Genomic DNA, 19,220 nt, shown 5'->3' with positions numbered 1-19,220 from the left:
TAACCACTACAAACGCATATAAATAAATGAAGCTTTCCACAGACACACACACACACTCAGACTCACAGATGTTTTACTTTCTTATAGCTTTTTATGTACCGAATATATCAAGCATATGTGCAGTTGAAGTCCACGTACGTAGACGTGTGCTTGTGAAGTTTGCGGATTTCTGCATAAGCGTGTGTGTGTGTTTGCATTTATTTATTTATTACAATATTTATTTGTTTATGTTTTTTCTTGGTGTTGCCGTTACGTAACGTAGTTGTTGCGAAAAGTCAATTCTCAATTGATTGTAAACTTGCAACGTTTATTCGCCCCATCTCTCGTGCGAACAGAAATGCGACACACACACGTATTTACAGCAGAACACTTAAGCCTTCTGGTTGCTTTGGCAGTGCGAGCAGCACAGCTGCGCTAAAAGTGAAATGTCCCAGCCGTCCATGGTGCAGAGAGCTGTGCTGCTACTCCTTCAGTTGCTTTGTAAGGATATGCATTTTTGTAAATGTCAACACGGTTTGTTTATCTTGTTTGCCATTTTTCACCAATTCTCTCCTTTTCGTTCGGCGCAAATCAACAACTTGCTTGATTATTGTGTTCTTTCGCCATTTTCGTACTTTATTTATTTTTCCAACAATCGATATTATTTCCTTGCATCACATTGCGCACAGTAATGCTGCTGGAGATGTGTGTACAACAACAACATATGTGTTTATAAATTTCCGCAAATGGCATCTTCCTGTGCGCGATGGCTTCTTTTGCTTATGCGCCCTGAAATCTGTGCCCCGCTCTCGACTTTTTTGGTGGAGCTCCAACGATTCTATCACCGTATTTGAAGGTAGTTTGAATTCAGTTACTCAGTGTTACACGGCGTATGAGCAACTTATGTATTAAATCATTCTTATTAGTGTTCTTACTGCAGTCAATCCATTATGTATAAAAATTGAATTAACAACACACATGCTAAATAAGAAGCCTCGACTCCATTGCTACGTTAGCTTAGATCGAGTATCGATCTATATTGCTTCTAACACCTTCCAGCTGATTCTTAATGACTATTTGGAATATATTTAGTTGTATACACATAACAGTTGATTGTAAGTCCTAAAACTTAATGAGTTAGCCATATAAACGTATATTTAGTGGAGAAATGTGAAATCGGAACAAAACTTTTCAACCCAAATACCCAACATTTTGGAATCGCAGTTGACCGATTTCGATCAAAATATGCGCTGAAGAATATGACAGATTTTTGCAAAAAATAATAATATAAAAAAATAACTGCCATGCTTGCCTGATTTAAAGAATAATTTTTAATAGATTTCCGCTAAAAGCAACAAAACAAGAATCAATAATGTATTGACTATTGCAACCATTCGACATTAGTGCGATTTTCCCATTTTTCAATTTCCTTGATGCCAAACCACACAAATAACTTCAAAATCATGGCGTTTGAGGAGTAAAAGATAAATTTAATGGGGTAATCACCGGTGGGAATCGGTAGCATCAAGTTTGTATGCAACGGCCTGAAGCGGTCGACTATGCACTCGCCCTGAAAGAATATATAGAATAAATCAGCAAGGTTTAAGTCCAGAGAAAATTTATGTTACCACCGACATCGTAAGGACACGTGTGATTGGCGTTCGTGTACTTCTCTATCAGTTAATAATGTCGAAGTATAAAGCGTTCTTACGCGTTTTCAGAAACTCGCAGACGTCAAAAGTTTTATTGATAAAGAGGGCTGATAGTTGTTGTACTTGCGCACAAGTTCAGCATGCAACTGAAAATATAAATACCATACATTTTGAATCGAATGTCAAATTAAGTGTTCTTATTAAGTTACATTGCAATTGTCAATTTTTCTTAGTATCTGCAGGCGCACTGTCGCCTCGGTAACGTTCCGTTTTACCGCCTTCAGTCGACACGCATTCAGGCGTAGCAACGTTTTATCGATAATATTACACTCAATTTTGGTCAGTTTGAAGAAAGCTACGGTATGCTTTATGCGTTGTTGTTGATAAGAGTATTGAAAAATGATGAAAACATTCTAATATATGATATTCATTTAATTGCACAAATATGTTTTTCACTTACAATTTCGCTGATAAGTGCTGGCACCACAAACATCACTAAAAACTTGCGACTCATACCCGCCATGTTGTTCATGCTTTTACACTCAAATCGTGATTAATAGCTCGCATTGTTCAAAAACATGTGATTGGCGTTGCAACTGTTTAGCCGGTTATAGCCGAATCGACGATAGTGCGCCGCTTCTCTCTCTCTCTCATACAACTCGTTGTTCCATAGTCTGCGGTATTCGCCGTTGCCTATATTCTGAGGACCATAAATCTTGCGCATAATTTTCCTCTCGAAAACTCCTACTGTCGTCTCATCTGATGTTGACATCGTCCAAGCTTCTGCACCATAAAGCAGGACGGGAATGATAAGTGACTTGTAGAGTTTGATTTTGGTTCGTCGAGAGAGGACTTTACTGTTCAATTGCCTACTTAGTCCCAAGTAGCACCTGTTGGAAAGAGTGATTCTGCGCTGGATTTCGAGGCTGACATTGTTCATGTTGTTGATGCTGGTTCCCAGATATACGAAACTATCTACAACTTCAAAGTTATGGCTGTCAACAGTGATGTGGGAGCTAAGACACGAGTGCGCTGACTGTTTGTTTGATGACAGGAGATATTTCGTCTTGTCCTCATTCACCTCCAGACCCATTCGCTTCGCTTCCTTATCCAGGCGGGAAAAAGTAGAACTAACGGCGCGGTTGTTGCTTCCGATGATATCAATATCACGGCGTACGCCAGGAGCTGTACACTCTTGTAGAAGATTGTACCTTCTCTATTTAGCTCTGTAGCTCTTATAATTTTTTCCAGCATCAAGTTAAAGAAGTCGCACGATAGTGAGTCACCTTGTCTGAAACCTCGTTTGGTATCGAACGGCTCGGAGAGGTCCTTCCCAATCATGACGGAGCTTTTGGTGTTGCTCAACGTCAACTTACACAGCCGTATTAGTTTTGCGGGGATACCAAATTCAGACATCGCGGCGTAAAGGCAGCTCCTTTTTGTGTTGTCGAAAGCAGCTTTAAAATCGACAAAAAGGTGATGTGTGTCGATCTTCTTTTCACGGGTCTTCTCCAAGATTTGGCGCATGGTGAATATCTGGTCAGTTGTCGGTTTTCCAGGTCTAAAGCCACACTGATAAGGTCCAATCAGTTTGTTGACGGTGGGCTTTAGTCTTTCACACAGTACGCTTGATAGAACCTTGTATGCGATATTTAGGAGGCTTATCTCACGGTAATTGGCGCAAATTGTGGGATCTCCCTTTTTGTGTATTGGGCAGAGTACACTGAGATTCCAATCGTCAGGCATGCTTTCTTTCGACCATATTCTGCAAAGAAACTGATGCATGCACCTTATCAGTTCTTCGCCGCCGTATTTGAATAGCTCTGCCGGTAATCTATCGGCCCCCACTGCTTTGTTGTTCTTCAAGTGGGTAATTGCTATTCGAATTTCTTCGTGGTCGGGTAATGGAATATTTGTTCCATCGTCATCGATTGGGGGATCGGGTTTCACTGCCATTCAGCAGGTCGGAGAAGTGTTCCCTCCATAATCCCAGTATGCCCTGGACATCGGTTACCAGATTACCACCTTGGTCTCTACATGAGGATGCTCCGGTCTTGAAACCTTCGTTAAGTCGCTTCATTTTTTCATAAAATTTTCGAGCATTACCTCTGTCTGCCAGCTTCTCAAGCTCTTCGTACTCACGCATTTCGGCCTCTTTCTTTTTTTGTCTGCAGATGCGTCTCGCTTCCCTCTTCAGCTCTCGGTATCTATCCCATCCCGCACATGTTGTGGTCGTTTGCAACGTTGCGAGGTAAGCAGTCTGTTTTCTCTCCGCTGCGAGACGGCAATCCTCATCGTACCAGCTTGTTTTTGTCGTTGCCGAAAACCAATTGTTTCGGCTGCTGCGGTACGCAGTGAGTTTGAGATGCCGTTCCACAGTTCCCTTATACGAGATGCTGATGAGTGGCTGTCTGTTGCGATTGCAGCTTTTCGATGTCGAACCTTCCTTGTGTTTGTTGACGGGCGTGTTGTGCCAAAGACACCTTCTTTACCCACCCTAGCGTTAAAATCGCCAAGCACGATTTTGACATCGTGGCGGTGGTAGCGGTCATAGGTGCGTTCTAGGCGCTCATAGAAAGCATTTTTGGCCACATCGTCCTTCTCTTCCGTTGGGGCGTGGGCGCAAATAAGCGATATGTTGAAGAACCTCGCTTTTATGCGGATTGTGGCTAGACATTCATCCACCGGGGTGAATAATGCCAGGACTCGGTGACGTAGTCTCTCTCCCACCACAAATCCAACACCAAATTTGCGCTCCTTTATATGGCCGCTATAGTAGATGTTACAAGGACCCACCTTCTTTCGTCCTTGTCCCGTCCATCGCCATGGATGGCGGTGATGTCAGCCTTAGTCGTATGAGGACATCAACCAGCTGGGGAGGCACTTTCCCAATTAAGGGTCCGGACATTTCAAGTGCATGCCCTTAAATCATTACCCTTAAAACGTTTGCAGGGGTTGTCATCACAAGGGGGGTGTCTCACCCGAGACTTTCGTCGATTTTTCGTTGGTACTTCGGTTTTATGTGGTGGGTCCCAAACCCTACGCACAACCGTAGAAGGGGGTTCGCCTTCTCACTTTAGCTCGCCTTCAAACGGATGCCTGTTGGCTACCCAGAGGATACTTGGTCTAAAACCGGAAGTCGTGAGCTGCTTGAACCATGGGGAGAAGAATCGTTTCTGGCCACTCTTAAGTGAATGACAATCAAAAACTTTCCTCACTTGCTTGAACTTCTACACATGATCCCATCCTCCAACATATGCGAGTGAAATTAATGAGCTTTTAATAGAAAACCATTTTTAGATAGTTTAAATTAAAACCAATTTGAATTATTAAACGAATGCTGATTAATTGAAATCAGAATATAATGATAATTAGTATTTGTAAAAATTGTGGTTATGGCTGACTGATTCTACGAAAAGCTCATTCGTTCGTTTAGAAATACATTCGTAGCTTCAAAACGTTTTTGAGTTTCGTATTATTTTTTCTTGGGAGAGATACAGATGATTTTGGCCCATGAGTATCTTTTGAGTCCGTCAGTGGTCGACTCTCCAAAAATTTCACTGAAAAAGTGAGGCGATTCACAAGACCGGACAAAAACCAAAGTTGAGTTCCTTTGACAGCTACCGTGTACGCTACTTAAACTAATCCGCCGACTAATACGAAAACAAGATTCCAACGGAAGTGCGTTAAAATTGAGATATCTTGGTGAAACTTGGTACACGTGTTCCTTGGTATCATAAGAACATTGCCACTGCCTCGCCCACAAAATTCCAAAAACCGAAAAAATCTAAAGTGCCGCAACTAAGCCATAAATAAAGTTATGAACATACAACTTGGTACAAAGGATCGCACTAGGAAGATGCATATTCCGATGAAATTTCTTGGAAAAGTAGGTGTGGCCCCGCCTCCTACTAAGCTTTTTGTACATATCTCGTAAATTACTAAAGCTATATTAACAAAAGTCTCTTTAGTCGTTTTTTCTAGTCACTTTCTTATACAGTCTAAAATGGAGGAAATCCGATAATAACCACCCCTACCACCCATACAAAGGTTATGTTGAAAACTACTAAGAGTGCTATAATTCAATAAGGAAAAACGTCAGAAACCTCTGCAGAAGAGAAACTAGAGGTACTTATTAAAACGCACTTCCCTGGTAGTCAGCAAAATGCAACAGAGGTAGTTCAAACAGAACTACCTGGAAACACAGCTGAGCAAGCAAGTCTAATAGTAAGCAAACAGAAAATCAGATATACAATCAACAGCTTCTAAAGCCTGAAGGTCCTAGAAAAGCTAATGGATATACACATAAGAACAGTCATGGCGGACACTCTATCTACAGCCCAACGGAAGCAGCCCTTAACGAGGTGATAAGTGTAATTGAAAAGTCATTACACCAAAAACAGTACACAATGGCTGCCTTTCTCGATATAGAGGGGGCTTTCAAGAATATAGCCTTGAGCACAATTACGGATTCCCTATCTCAGGGCGGCAGTGACGTTGTTGTTCGCAGAAGAATACAGTCGATGCTCATGAACAGAATGGTAATAGCAACAATCACGAACAAGCTACGTCAGCAGAGGAACTCCTCAAGGATGAGTTCTTTCCCCACTCCTATGAGTGGTTGCGCTGAATGAATATTATTGTATTGAAATTATTGGTTTAACATATTTAAAATTTCGAAAGTTCATTATATTTTTTTTATAAGGCTGTTAAATTAAGAAGAGTGTATAATCAAAAGACTTACTTATCGCACTTCCAAGGAAATCTTAACACCAACAACGCCATATTCATCTAGAAAAACCATAACACACCATAAAACAATAGTATAAAGACAATTGTGTATCTGGTGTGCCTGGTGTGCCTGGCCCCGTTCTCGTGTAAAAGACAAACATAAATTGCGTGTTTGGCGCATTCTGAGCAGAAAATAAAACGGAACTTTCAAAGCGATGCATTTTGGCAACAGCCAGCCAACAGTTCGACCGGTTAGTATTGCACACAGTTGACCACTCAAGCCTAGGGACGCTGAGCAAGCGATAATGTGCTGAGCGAATGGCGAGTCAGCTGCAATGAGCAAAATCTTTACATTTCAAGCAGTGTCCATGCAGATATACATACATATGTGTATGTATGTAAGTTAGTTAGCCAGCATATGGTTTACGTGGCAGCAACATTTCCGTTTCCATTTCGTTCAGCGCTTTTTCAGCCACACACACAACACTGACAGACCGATGCACTGACCAAGCGAGCGCTTTGGCTGCGGCTGCGGCGCATTGCATTCGATATTAAGAACATTGCTTTTAAGTGCTCATATTCTGCCATTCTGCCAGCCATATCTGCACGAGCTGCATGCGGGACATGCTCATAACGGCAATGCACTATGCTGGCGAAGGAAATGAACTGTTAACGATACCCTAATCTACACTTCAAACCAAAAAGAACCAAAACCAAAGTGAACACTCATAGGCCAACACACACGCGTACAGCTGCCAATGCGATTGCTCCGTATTCCCGCTGTGCTTTTGCAGTTAATATTGCACTATGGTGTTATCAATATGCTCATAAATAGCTTATATTGGTTATATGTACAAGTATATTCGGTATCCGTGTTATTGCTTTTCATAGAGTTTTGCGGTATTTCGCTTTCGCACTCATTCTCATACGTACTAAAATATAATTGTGTAGATTCTTTCGGTGCTGCCTCGTCTTCAGCACTCTCTTCCACAATATTAGTCGTTGACCGGCTGCTGTTGTGGTCGTTATTTTCGCAGTGGATATGAGGTCGGTGTCGCCGCGTTTGATATTAATGAATATCGTATAAAAAGCGTTACTTACATATATCAGTCTATAATACATAATCGTCAAATAAAAACAAACTTATATTTGTAATTGGCAGCTTCTGTTGGTAGAGCTTCTTTTTATGCTGCTGAAAAGTAGTCAAAACTAGACTATAGTATATTAACCGCTATAAAATCTGACATTACGTAGTTTATGTTAAAGCTAACTCTATAATACTTGTTTCTCTTTTTTAAAGTAAGTACTCCTTATATATCCTGACTTACTCAATAGAACTGCTCCACGAATCTGTGTCTTTTAATCTCTCATTGACTGAATGTTTTGGATATCAATGACCTCTACCATTTTTAAGCGAAACTTACCAAATTACTTCCATGTAAGTAGCTATTGGTCTCAGAGAGATAAAAGGTCCCAAGAAGGGACATTCTAAAAATCTCGATTACTTAGACTGCATCCCTGTAAACCTAAATTGTTGTCGCATACTCCTATTGGCTCCTTTTCTGCCAGTATAGGCGCAGTGACCATTTTCTCAAATGGAACTGAGATCAGAGGAAAAGTTGGAGGATTATGTGTATGCCAAAGGTGTCGAAAACTAATTTATACGTGAGAATCATTTTGTCTGATATCATTGCTTATGATCAGATATTTAAGTTGAAATTCGATAGATATTTGAATGGACTGTTAATAATCAGCAAAGAAGGATTTATCTATATGAAGTACAGTAATCCCCGCTTAAGTGCCCCTTCTTAACATTTTGAGACAGTTAAGCGGGAAAGGCACTTAAATGAATCCCGCTTAGATGCCTCGAGGTACTTACCAAGCTCTTTCTCAAATACTTCAATCTAATATTTTTTATTTTAGAATGAAAGTCACATTTACTTCTTATTAAATAACATAAATTCTTATTAAAAACAATAAATATGAACAAGTAAGGAAAGGCTAAGTTTGGGTGAAATCGAACATTTTATACTCTCCATATTTATTGCTATATTTTTATTAAGATAACACACAATATATTCGGCATAAAGTCCACTAGAATAACGAAAATCGTCATATATAGTATATAGGCTGAGGTAATTCCTTAACCGATTTCACTCATTTTCATCACCAACATACATTATATCTATGATTATATGCTCACTTAATTTGTCTATGATATTTCACATATTAACCGATTTATAAGCTACTAAGCCCATCGGATTTTTGAAAATCCTATAATTAGCTATATGAGAGCTAGGGGAAGTTATGGCCCGATTTTAACCATTTCTAGTACAGAGACACACTATTAGAAGAAAGAGATTTCCTCTGAATTAAATTGAAATATCAGAAAGATTTGCCGAAAAATTACCATAAGGCACTGAGTTCAACTTGTTCGATATCTGTGGCCTTGAAAAGTTATAATCCGCTATCTTCATTGATTCCTTATGTATATATTATAAAGTGAAGGAGTAAGATGGAATTCAAAATTGTGTTATATGGGAAGTTGTCGTGGTTGTGAACCGATTTCATACATTCCACACGTGTCTTCAGGGTATCAAGAAATATTATATACCGAATTTCATTGAAAACTGTCGAGTAGTTCCTGAGATATGGTTTTTGACCCTTCTTTCTGCTATTTCTTCTGTAAAATTTAGTGTTTCTGACGTTTTTCGTTAGTGAGTTAACGCAATTTTAGTAATTTTCAACATAACCTTTGTATGGGAGGTGGGCGTGGTTTATCCGATTTCAACTATTTTCATCGTGTATGGTGGGGTACGTAAGGGAACCGAGTGCAGAAAGATTGGTAAGCTTAATTCGTATACAAAAAACTTATTTGGGGGCGGGGCCACGCCCACTTTCCCAAAAAAAATTGCCCTTATTAGGAGGATCCTTTGTACCAAATTTTCCTTGTATAACTTTATTTATACTAATGGTCCGATTTTGCCCATTTTCGAAAGCAACCCTCTCATGGTCCCAAGGAACATGTGTAACAAGTTAAGATATCTCAGTTTTTACTTAAGTTATCCGTTGCACAGACGGACGGACGGACTGACAGACAGACATTCGGATTTTGACTCGTCACATGACCCTGATCATTTTGATATATATTACCCTATATCTAACTCGTTTAGTTTTATGACTTACAAACAACCATTATGGGAACAAAACTATAATACTCTCTTAGCAACTTTTGTTACAATACTCAGAGCATTCAATGTCAAATATATTAAAAGGCACTTAAAAGAGGAAAATTATATTACTGGCATTTAAGCTGGCATTTAAGCGGGAAAGGCACTTAAACGGAGGCTCTTAAGCGGGGATCACTGTATTTCAAATAGGTTTTGTAACAAAAGTACGACAGACAATTAATAGTAGAAGTGGTTTCTCTATTTCATCTAGATTTGGTACTTAAGTTTGACTTGATGAATCGGTTTCATGAAGATGCGTTATTCATTATTTATGATATAAATTATATATTTAATCGATCGAAATGAAATCGATATACATATATATAATTATTAAAAAAATATATGTATATAAAATATTCAATTTGTGGAGTATATTGGAAGCACATATACCTATATATCTATGTAAAATATTTATATAATACATGTCATGCTGGCTACAGCGAAATTTAGATTTTCATTTGTGGCTTAAAATTTTAAAATTTTTGACTTCTCGCATAAAGCACACGTGAGAGAATTATTTATTTTTCTAAAATTTATGAACTCAAAAGATCTAACACTGTCAACTGAAACAGCATTCAGCAGCTAAAAAGTCAATCGTGGAAATTGTGGCAGTAATAATAAACAAGTCATGTAAGCTCTTAGTTGTTGCGTGTTCGTTGCAACCCATGTGCTCGCACTCGCACTCGCTACTTGTTTATCTACATATATGCCATACAAATATGTACTTGTATGTGGAACACATTTTGTGTGTGGGAGTGTGTTAGAGCGTGTAAGCTCCATGAGCTGACAGCGAACGGTATTAAGCACCGTTATGACAACACTGTTATAAACATTTCAACATGGAAACACGTGATATGATGTGTATTAACACAGTCACGGTCCATGAGAAAGGCACAAAGTGAAAAAGGCAAAGGGTTATCAGCGGGAAAGGTGAGATAAAATTCCATGAAAGTCAGAGATGAAAGAGGAAAGTTCACACATTTGTAAAAGTATTTGAATGTGAGTGTGTGTGGAAGAGTCCCATGTATTTGTTTTGATAAAAAGTAAATTGAAAGCATCAATAGCTCTCACGTTTAACGACAGAAAATCGCAAAAGGTGTAAATGTATATACTAAAGAGTTTGTAAATATAAAACGACACGTGCACTCGTGCATTCAGTCACATGCACTTTTTTAAGCTGCTTGATGGCGCAAGCATAAACAGCCACACAGCTTGAGCTTTAAATGCTTTTACATAAAATAGAAAATCTACAATCACCTTTTACGTGGATACAGTAATACTGACATGTCGCATTAAAATCTAAATAATAATTATATAATTTGTTGTATTCGTGTTCTTTGAAAGGACTACTGACAATTAAGACTCTCGATATTTCTTCGCACAGCCCCGGTTACAAGTTCATGTCTGGCCATCTTTACTCCCTTAATTCTAGAGCTTCCTTGGTTATTGGTAGCGCTTCCGCCGATTGTAGTCCCTATTATTGTCATTTGTTAGTAGATGGATCTGGGTGTCGGTTGTAATCGCTAATTGTCCCATTGTTTTCTCGATCACGACGCAAAGCCCTTATGATGCTATATCTAACCAACAGCTTACCACAATAACATAAGGGGTTGCACGGGTTTCACAGCTCCAGTTTTTATACTCTCGCAACAAAGTTGCTAGCAACAAAAATGCTAAGAGAGTATTATAGTTTTGTTCACATAACGGTTGTTTGTAACACCCAAAACTAAACGAGTTAGATATAGGGTTATATATACCAAAGTGATCAAGGTGAAAATTGGAGTTCAAATCCGAATGTCTGTCTGTCCGTCCGTCCGTCCGTCCGTCTGTGCAAGCTGTAACTTGAGTAAAAATTAAGATATCTTAATGAAACTTGGAACACTTATTTCTTGGCACCATAGGAAGGTTGCTTTCGAAAATGAGCAAAATCGGACCACTGCCACGCCCACAAAATGGCGAAAACCGAAAACACATAAAGTGCCATAACTAAGCCATAAATAAAGCTATGGAAATAAATTTGGTATTAAGGATCACACTATGAAGGGGCATATTTGGATGTAATTTTTTTGGGGAGGTGGGCGTGGCCCTGCCCCCAAATATGTTTTTTGTATATATCTCGGAAACCAATAGAACTATATAAACCAAACTTTCTGCAGTCTTTTTTTTTAGTCACTTCTTAATACAGTCCAAAAATGAAAGAAATCGGATAATAACCACGCCCACCTCCCATACAAAGGTTCGGTTGAAAAGTACTAAAAGTGGGTTAACTCACCAACGAATAACATCAGAAACACAAAATTTTACATAAGAATTGGCAGATCGAAGCTGCACTCAGATTTTTTTACAAAATGAAAAATGGGCGTGGTGTCGCCCACTTATGTGTCAAAAACCATATCTCAGGAACTACTCGACCGATTTCAATGAAACTTGGTTTGTAATAGTTTCCTTACATCCCAATGATATGTTGTGAAAATAGGCCAAATCGCTTCACAACCACGCCTACTTCCCATATACCAGAACTTTGAAGACGATCTGAATCGGTTACTTTACAATATATAAAGTAATCACTAGTGAAGATATCGGTGCAGATACTATGTTTATAGTGTGGCAGCCCCATTCTAAAAATCGCCGAAATCGGACCATAGGTTTTTAGGCCCATATATCGAACACGAGGACCTCGGTGCTTCTAACCTAATATTATGGTTTCCAGATTAGATTAGATTATATTGTGAGGATTGCACCACGACCTAAGGTCTATTGTGCCCTCTCCAGTTATCACAGCATCCCCTCCAACCCCGTCACGTTAAGAAATCTTAACAGTGTTGCAGGGCTGATACATGCGATATTATGGTTTCCAACTTTCAATGGACTTTATACAATATATATGACGAATATGTGGGTCAAATTGTGTATTATATGTATAATATAAATAAAGTTAAATAAATAAATTGCGAGAGTATAAAATGTTCGGTTACACCCGAACTTAGCCCTTCCTTACTTGTTTTATTATCTTATTAAAATCGACAACCTCTCTAGAATATTCTCCTAGAATTTCAAGTTGATCCGAGGAATATTTTTCGACAGTTGCTCTCTTTAGATTTCTCTAGAACTACTCAACGGATTTTGATTTTTTCTGTAAAAACCTCAAAAGATTTAATTTTTTGCCTTCGCAAAAGTTCTAGTTTAAAATCTTAACTAAACACTTATTTTCACTTCAGACGATCCTGGTGGGAGTCAACGCGGAAACACATTTTTGTCGAGGAGGAAGTTTTTAGTATTTTTCCTTAAACCTATCGGTAATTCCTGACTAAATGTGTATATTTATGATAATAGAAAGTTTGACCTAAGTATTTAACTTTTTACTTAAAAAATTGAAAATAGTTCGGATGAAAACCCATGTAACCATAGGAGGGTCTAGCCACATTCCCTAAAAGGTGTGTTTTTATATATCTCATAAACCGTGGGATAAGCCTCTTAAATATAGGGATGCAAACATCGTGAAATGAAATATCGATGGTTCGATACATCGTTTCTTCAACAACATCGAAATCAAAAACATCGAAACATCGATGGATTTTTGAACTTTTTTAACGTACATATTTTATTAGTGAGCATAAAAAGCTTATTTCAGAACCATAAATAAGTGAAATACAGTAGTACGCCTTTAGTTGATATATATTTTAGCTACCTATTTAAACCTTTTCTCAATAATTTAGAACAAACAACAAATTATTTATTTAAAACAGAATTTAAAAATAACAATTTGGAAAGTCTTTTTCCTGTCAAGCGATTTCTTTGCTGTGTGATCGTTGCTCCAGCTTTAGAAAACAGTCGTTCATTAGTGACTGAAGTGGCCACAATAGATAAATATTTTGAAGCTTGTTTATACAATTCAGGAAATACATTTTTCATATCATCCCACATTTCTGTTGGATTCTGATTGATAGAAGCAACAGCCGATCCAAGATACATTTGCACTTCAACTTCCGTTGTTGTAATAGCAGATAAATTGGAAAACTAACATTTCATATTTTGGTGTGCCAACTGTTTATGTTGGCTCCAAATATCAAACGGGGTTTCTGTTGCACACTCATCCGAAGATTCCGACGTACTAACGCCATTATTTGCATCCTTTATGAAACTATTTAAATACAAAACTGTTTTGTTTTTAGCCAGTGCATCTTTAAAATACAGTAATTTGAATCTCGGATCCAATACAGTAGCCAACGCCAGAACTGAATTAAACTCAAGTTTGTCAAATCTGTTATTCATGTTCTTTTGCAGTTCACTGTTTAGCTCCCCTACAATAGCATCTTGAGCTGAAATTTTTGTCCGAGCTTCAGTTAAACTGCTTACTAAAGGTATAACCTTGCTAATGGTAAAGTAGGTATCAGCCGAAATCTCCCTGGTCACAATTTCAAAACACTTTAATAATTCAATCACCTCCTTAATTTTGTTCAGCTCGGAGGCATTAACCATAGAGGGTGCTTCTGGGCGAGTGAGCAGTACTTCACTTAAAATAGGGGCTAACTGGACAAATCTCTCTAACATATAAAAACATGAATTCCATAGCGTTCTAACGTCAAGAATCATTTTCTAGGTATTACTTGTATAAGCCCCGGTGTCCATTTGTTTCTTCCGCAATTTATCACTGGCATTAACCCTTCTTTTAATAAACTTAACAATGTCGCGCACCTTAGCTATCAAAGCTGATACTTCCGTGGACTTATCTATTGATTGCGTTACAACCAAATTAAGCGTGTGTGCAAGCAGGATATTACTTTTTTTCGCCAAAAAAGCATCTATTTAATTTCATCATGGTTGAATCATTATCAGTTACACAAGCAGAAACTTTATTTATGGAAACGTTCCACTCGTTGAAAAGTTTAAACATAGTTTCTTCTAAATAAACTGCTGTATGACTTTCGTGCAGTTCGATTACTCCTAAAGTCCCACTCAACAAACGTAAATTGTCCAATTGTCCAAATTGTGAATTGTTACCCCAAGAAACGATTGTCATTGTCTCCGTCCATATGTCATACGTTAGGCAATAACTGTCGCACTTACGAATATTCTCTTTGAAAATTGAAGACAGCGTTTCATATTTTTCATCCACTCGTAATTTTATTGTTTCTCTACTTGGAACTTTAAAAAGCGGAACCAGTTCTTTCATCATCTGCAGAAAACCTTTTCCTTCTACAGTGGAAATTGGCTTGTTGTCCATTATAATATATTTCACAATTGCTTCAGTAATTTTCCTTGATTTAGGGTCATCTTGGTAAGAAATACTTTTGACCTGCTCAAAACAGTCTTCCACATTAGGTTGGATCGGCGCTGGCAATTGATCCGATTTATTTTGCAGTACGGACGGAGTACATGTACTAGGAGACGATTCAATACATGCAGTCTTCTTATTACTATTGTCGGATAACTTGCTTGACGCTGTCGTCCTAGCGGTTGGTGATATGTTAATTATTTCAGAAATTTTTCGCTGTTTTGGTTCCGAGTGCGGCGTAGTTTTGGTGGATCATTCTGCATTATCAACTTGATCGAGTAATACCTTTTTATGTACATGCTCAACGTGACAGCGAAGATTCCTGATGTCTTTAATTTCTTGCTGCAGATTTTGCATGTGGCGTAAGCATCTGAATTTCTTATAAAGAAGCTCCAGACCTTGTTTTTTAATTTTGAAGGCAGCATTTTGAAAATCTGAAATATTATGTACATATTTAAACGTCTAATGCAATTATTTACATATATTTTATATTCACTACACCTGTAATAAAGTTGAATGAATTCGAAACAACACTTACATTAAACACTCAAAAACAACTTCTAACACACATAGCACGAAATAGACAGTCACAGTATTATTCAAGTGCACATTCAACCAACGAATTCTCCGTAGCAGATGTTTTCGAATTAATACATAAATAACGGGTGATTTTTTTGAGGTTAGGATTTTCATGCATTAGTATTTGACAGATCACGTGGGATTTCAGACATGGTGTCAAAGAGAAAGATGCTCAGTATGCTTTGACATTTCATCATGAATAGACTTACTAACGAGCAACGCTTGCAAATCATTGAATTTTATTACCAAAATCAGTGTTCGGTTCGAAATGTGAAATCCGCTTTTTTATCGACAAATTTTGTTCAGCGATGAGACTCATTTCTGGTTGAATGGCTACGTAAATAAGCAAAATTGCCGCATTTGGGGTGAAGAGCAACCAGAAGCCGTTCAAGAACTGCCCATGCATCCCGAAAAATGCACTGTTTGGTGTGGTTTGTACGCTGGTGGAATCATTGGACCGTATTTTTTCAAAGATGCTGTTGGACGCAACGTTACGGTGAATGGCGATCGCTATCGTTCGATGCTAACAAACTTTTTGTTGCCAAAAATGGAAGAACTGAACTTGGTTGACATGTGGTTTCAACAAGATGGCGCTACATGCCACACAGCTCGCGATTCTATGGCCATTTTGAGGGAAAACTTCGGAGAACAATTCATCTCAAGAAATGGACCCGTAAGTTGGCCACCAAGATCATGCGATTTAACGCCTTTAGACTATTTTTTGTGGGACTACGTCAAGTCTAAAGTCTACAGAAATAAGCCAGCAACTATTCCAGCTTTGAAAGACAACATTTCCGAAGAAATTCGGGCTATTCCGGCCGAAATGCTCGAAAAAGTTGCCCAAAATTGGACTTTCCGAATGGACCACCTAAGACGCAGCCGCGGTCAACATTTAAATGAAATTATCTTCAAAAAGTAAATGTCATGAACCAATCTAACGTTTCAAATAAAGAACCGATGAGATTTTGCAAATTTTATGCGTTTTTTTTTTTTAAAAAGTTATCAAGCTCTTAAAAAATCACCCTTTATAAATAAATATCCCCTATAAGGTTCTATCGAGCGTATTGTGTGAAAGACTACAGCCCACCGTCAACAAACTGATTGGACCTTATCAGTGTGGCTTTAGACCTGGAAAATCCACAACTGACCAGATATTCACCATGTGCCAAATCTTGGAGAAGACCCCACCTTTTTGTCGATTTTAAGGCTGCTTTCGACAGCACAAAAAGGAGCTGCCTTTATGCCGCGATACCTGAATTTGGTATCCCCGCAAAACTAATACGGCTGTGTAAGTTGACGTTGAGCAACACCAAAAGCTCCGTCATGATTGGGAAGGACCTCTCCGAGCCGTTCGATACCAAACGAGGTTTCAGACAAGGTGACTCACAATCGTGCGACTTCTTTAACTTGATGCTGGAAAAAATTATAAGAGCTGCAGAGTTAAATAGAGAAGGTACAATCTTCTAAAAGATTGTACAGCTCCTGGCATACGCCGATGATATTGATATCAACGGAAGCAACAACCGCGCCGTTAGTTCTGCTTTTTCCCGCCTGGATAGGGAAGCGAAGCGAATGGGTCTGGGGGTGAATGAGGACAAGGCGAAATATTTCCTGTCATCAAACAAACAGTCAGCGCATTCGCGTCTTGGCTCCCACGTCACTGTTGACAGTCATAACTTCGAAGTCGTAGACAATTTCATATACCTGGGAACCAGCATCAACAACAAGAACAATGTCAGCCTCGAAATCCAACGCAGAATCACTCTTGCCAACAGGTGCTACTTTGGACTGAGTAGGCAATTGAAAAGGACAGTCCTCTCTCGATGAACCAAAATCAAACTCTACAAGTCATTTATCATTCCCGTCCTGCTTCCTGTCCTGCTGTCTTTTTATTCGCCGAACTAGTCAATGTCGTCGTATAACTCATACAGCACATCGTTCCATCGTCTGCGGTATTCGCCGTTGCCTATGTTCTGACGACAATAAATCTTGCGCAAAATTTTCCTCTCGAAAACTCCTAGTGTCGTCTCATCTGATGAGGGACCAAGTGGAGGGCGACCTAGTTACACTTGGGATCTCCAACTGGCGCCGAACTGCGAAGAAGAGAGAGAAGTTGCGCACTATCGCCGATTCGGCTTTAACCGGCTAAACGGTTGCAAAGCCAATCACTGCTAAATCTATATAAACTAAACTTGCTGGACACATTTCACTTTGTAAGAAACACTACATTCTAGAGAACATATGATATATAAGGGCTACAATTAAATTGGAGTAAAGGAAGAAAATGGTCGTGGCGTAGCCCACTTTTGGGTCAAAATTCATACCTTGACGTTTCACATTTACAACTTTTAAAGGCCCGTGATACCGAATATGAGAACCTCAGTGGCTGACCTTGTGGATAATTTTTACAGAAAATATGGGTAAATCGGCGAGATATTCTATATTCGCTCAAAGCGATTCTTTCCATTCTAATAATGTGCTTTAGCGCCAATAATTTATAAAACCTGGGCATTACTTTCCCTAGCTCCCATATACCTAAACTTCCAGAAAGTTTATACCGTTTATATCGGTTAATATGTGAGAAAACTAAGCATAACCAAGTGGTCGAGGTCTCTCTTTCTTTTAAAAATAATTGCATGACTTCTATAGAAGGCCTAAAAATATATCAAGTAATTTACTTGCTTAAAGTGCAAATTACTTGCAGAATGAAAATTTCAAGTAGTTTTTGAAACATTATTAGCTTGCAAAATGTTTCGTATATGTACTAACGAATCAAATGCTCGCCAGCCTCATTCATTTAGCAAAAATTAAACAGGTAACTTCTGGAGTAATATGGTTGATGGACAACGCTTGTACTCTTTATTTGGCATTGAGGAAGCATTAAACCACCGCACACCACAGATATACACAAGGCCTTTGATAAATTCGTGCTATTGTCATGTAAGTGCGAAGCACGTAGGCGTGGTGGCGATGTGTCGCGCATTCATCGACAACTTCACTTAACTGCTCAAAAATGCTGGTGCTGCGTAACTGGCGCATGTGTGATGCATAATTGTTCAAACACATGCACAATGCCGCCAATGTAGTTAGTCTGTGCTCATAAGTGTGCTATTAACTGTTGTCATGTAAGTGAAATAGATTGTACTCGTGTTGCTATTTAAGTCCAATTTATGCTGGGCTTCTAGTTTCAAGTGAGGGTTTTACTGAGCATACGTATATAATATATAGCCGATCAATAACTTCTCAAATTTGTTTACACAAATTTTTTTACACAAAAATAATAAGCAAGGGTTTTCCGTAAATTTCTCCTCAGGATGGATGTACTAAGATATATATTCTGGCTTATTAAGAGATTTTTAATTTTTATTGTATTTCTCAACTTATTTTTAGGTTCTTCGTGGGTTTTAGCAATAGAATTTGATATAAATTTGTAAGATAGCTTAGGATATGGTTTTGTTATTTTAAAACGTAAACAAAGAAATATTGAATCATTAACGATTTAGTGAAAACTAAAAATTCGAAACTCCTAGTTGTATTTGTGGCAAAATAACCAACGTAGTAGTAGTCACCTCCAACCTCCGGTGAAAGAGTACAAAACTGAGTATATGTATATGAACACACATGTACGCATACGATTCGACTGTAGTTCGCCTTACAAATGTTTCGTCCCAGCCAACATCCATCGATTCCAAACGATAACAGTCGAAACGGAAATCAGCTCGTTAAATACTTCACCCACATATTTCCCTTACACTCGTCGTCGTCAGATGCTCC

The sequence above is a fragment of the Zeugodacus cucurbitae genome, chromosome 6, assembly GCF_028554725.1.
Source record: "Zeugodacus cucurbitae isolate PBARC_wt_2022May chromosome 6, idZeuCucr1.2, whole genome shotgun sequence".
Lineage (NCBI taxonomy): Eukaryota > Metazoa > Arthropoda > Insecta > Diptera > Tephritidae > Zeugodacus > Zeugodacus cucurbitae.
This window is presented reverse-complemented; position numbering follows the sequence as displayed.